Source organism: Myodes glareolus, chromosome X, assembly GCF_982192425.1.
Source record: "Myodes glareolus chromosome X, mMyoGla1.1, whole genome shotgun sequence".
NCBI lineage: Eukaryota > Metazoa > Chordata > Mammalia > Rodentia > Cricetidae > Myodes > Myodes glareolus.
The window spans coordinates 132657974-132661343 of record NC_142053.1 but is presented as its reverse complement, the minus strand read 5'-3'; the positions used below and the strand labels follow the sequence as shown (position 1 = coordinate 132661343).

At 51.2% G+C, this 3370-nt stretch overlaps 1 pseudogene; it reads right to left on the bottom strand.

The window, feature by feature from the left end:
* Nucleotides 1-684: 684 nt before the first annotated feature.
* On the bottom strand, nt 685-3026 carry LOC146889077 (F-box/LRR-repeat protein 17 pseudogene; annotated as a pseudogene).
* Nucleotides 3027-3370: the final 344 nt, after the last annotated feature.

Here is a 3370-nt window from a genome sequence, read left to right as displayed (position 1 = left end):
ATTCACCTGTGTCTGGGATTTTTTTAGTTGGAAGGCTTCTCATTACTGTTTTGATCTCATTTGTTATGGATCTGTTTAGGTTGTCTTCTTGATGTTTTAATTTTGGTAGTTTAGCTGAATCAGAATTCACCTATTTCTTTTAGGATTTTCAACTTAATGGATTACTGGTTTTTAAAGTATTTCTTTATAATATTCTGAATTTCTTTAATGTTCATTGTAATTTTTTTCCCTGATCACTTTTGATTCTGTTAATGTGGGTCCTGTCTTCCTTTTGTTTAGTTGGGTCAGCAGCCTGCAATCTTTTTTAATCTTCTCAGAGCACCAGCTCTTAGATTTGTTGATTATTTGTACTGTTTTCTATTTTACCAGTTTCTGCTCTGATTTTTATTACATCTTACTGTTTTAGACTTGGTTCATTTTTATTTTTACAATTTTTTGAGTTGCATCATTAAGAAGTCATTTATTTGTGCTTTGTCTATTTTTGTTGAATATATGTATATTCAACATTCATTGAATATATGTTAAATATATGTATATCCAATACCATTCAGTGATTTAAAGGACTTGAGAAAGTTTCCTCTGCCCTAAAATTCATCCCCTGAACACACAAAGTAATTATCCCTCCTGCAAATACACCTTCATAATAATTATCTCACTACATTTTGACACAAGAAAATGGGAAACTTGTCTGATTTTTTGCTGTATTGTTCACAAGAACATCAATGTCACAGTAAAACAGATCCAAACACATAATTACACATATGTTAAAAGTCTACTCAAGTAAGTACACTGATGTGACAGTAACATTTACAATTCATTGGCAGTTAATTCAGTAACAATGAAAGTAGCCAGGTTCTCCTGAAGATTAGTCCTAAGTAGTCTCATTTAAATATCTTCCACACTGAAAAGTCAAGTTCTTATGTTTTTGTCTTCAGGAAAAGGCATGGGAACAAAGACAGAAAACAAGGGAGCAAATAACTTAGTGTAAACTATCACAGAGTTGTCCCTAGCTCTGATAAAGCAGGAGATTTTACTTAGTAATTGACAGTGACACAAAATTCCCCAGGCACTTCACTTTTTCACGCACCCAACCCCCCAACATAAAAGAATTCTGACTTCTGATAATTCATTGCATATAAAGGCAAGAATGTAAGAAGGAAAAACAACAGCATACACAACAGTTATTTTTTTCAAGTCAAGCGGGCCAAAATTCCCTAGTCCAAGACCCAAATTTGCTTTTTAGTTTACAAGTATGGCCTTGAACCAGTTCATTCAACCATTTTAAGTCCATCTAGATTGTTAGTTTCACAAGACAAAACGAAAACCCGTCGTCTTCCTGGCTCACTACTGTGAGCCATCTGTAAACCTCTGGAATGTCAGTTGCTTTTTGAATACAGGAAATATTAACGGGACTTGTCACAGAGCATCAAATGGAGGAATCCATGAGATTTGTATATATAAAGCTTTGATACAGTGATTGATCACGGTACATGCTTAATTGCAAGTTATTGGCACTAACTAGCAGCTATCAAACCTGAAAACAGTTTGAAAACGTTCAAACACCAGTATGTAAAGTTGTTACCCACCAAATATAAATTGCTCAAATGTGCATATATTTATTCCACAGAAATCTAATAGTTTCTATATCAGGATTTGCTAATGCAATGAATGAATCCTGAATTGTGAGAACAGATCTAATCTACTACAAGGCATTCAGCAGACTCCAAGCTTTTCTACTTCAAAACAGGGCCTTAAGCACAGGGCCTAGCGGCTTCCCAGTCTCCCCTTTAGGCATCCCCGGTTGCCAAGAAACCCCGCTCCTCCGTGCACAAGGGGGCGGGGGATGGGGGGAGGGGAGAAAGCCTCGGGAGGGCGGGGGCCGGGGATTGGGGGGGGGGGGGGGACTGGGCCTAATCATCCAGATCCACCTCAAGCACGATGGACCCCGGCAGCTGGTTAACGTCTAGGGCTTCGGGGAGCGGCTCCCTATGATAGTCGCAGGGATTTTCGGGGATCTTCTGACATTCCGCGTCGCGGACTTCAGACTGTTGGGCGAGCCAGTGGGCGATGCTTCCAGCTCGGAGGTTGTCCCCGGCGGCTCCAAGGAGGTCACACTCTGAGGCAGGAGAGGTGGGCCTGGAGCCGAGCGGTGACAGGGGCTGCTCCAGGGCCTGGCAGCATCCTGCATCCAGCGGCTGCATCAGAGAGGCACCTCCCCCCACAGGTCCTCCCCCGCCGCCGCAGAGAGGCTGCTCGCAAAAGCTGTAGTCGGGAATCCCAACCCCCTTCCGCTTGCACACGATCTCGGGGGGCATGGGGTACTCAGCCTGCGACGGGAGCCCCTGGAAAAGCTCCGCGGCGGCCGGCGGCCCCAGGAAGCGCAAGGGCCCCATGCTGGCCAGGAAGAGGCTCCGGCCCTGCTGCTCCCAGGCGGCAGCGGCGGCCAGCCCCAGCTCTTTGCAACGGGTGGCAGGCGACGAGGCCGAGGAGGCGGCGGCGGCGGCGGCCGACGATAGCAGGAAGCGGCGGGCGGCCGCGGCGCAGTCTTCGGCCGCTAAGGTCGCATAGCGCGGCTCCAGGTGCTGCAAGGGGGCGGCAGCGTAGGCCCCGTCCCGCAGCGGCTGCGGCGACAGCGGCGGCTCCTCCTCTGGGCCGGCGGGGGCGGGCCCGCCGGGGCTGTGCACGATGAAGCAGAGCATGCACGGCCCGCGAAAGAAGCAGTCCCGGTTCCGGGGAGCCGAGGGCTGCGGGGACGCCTTGGCCGGAGTGCGGCCTGGCAGTCGGATGAGAGGGCGCCGGCGGCGACACCAGCTGCAGCAACGAGGCTTCTTCTGGCTCGGGCGGTTGCGAGGCTCTTTGGACAGAAGCTGGCCCATAAAGACGGTCCCTGGGGGGACGAGCGGGACCTGGTAGAAAGGAGGCCCAAGAGGAGGGCTCCGGTGGCCAGGTAGGCCGCTGGCTGACTAGGCCTCTGCCCGCCGCGAGCACCTGGCACAGGCGACGACACGGGTGGGCGTCAGCTGCGGGGTACCCAGGCGGCCAGATGCGGGCTACATAGTTTGGCCCGGAAGCCAGGAGAAAGATGGGCCCGAGCTGTGGAACCTCGAGGGAGGAAGCGAGGATGTCGCTAGGCCAGGCGGTTCGATCTGCGCGGTGGCGGGGGCAGTGCGGGTCCTGCTCAGACCACTGTAACTGCAGCTACGCCAATGGTGCGTGTGCCTGCGACACGACTGGAGCCGCAGGAGCACACCGCCCACTCCAAGAGGGGGCGGAGCCGGCCTTGGGGGCGCGCCGGAGGGGGGGGGATGGAGGAGGGAGGGGGGCGGTGGAGGAGGTGGGGGGGGCTGTAGTAATGCTGGCTCACCTGGGT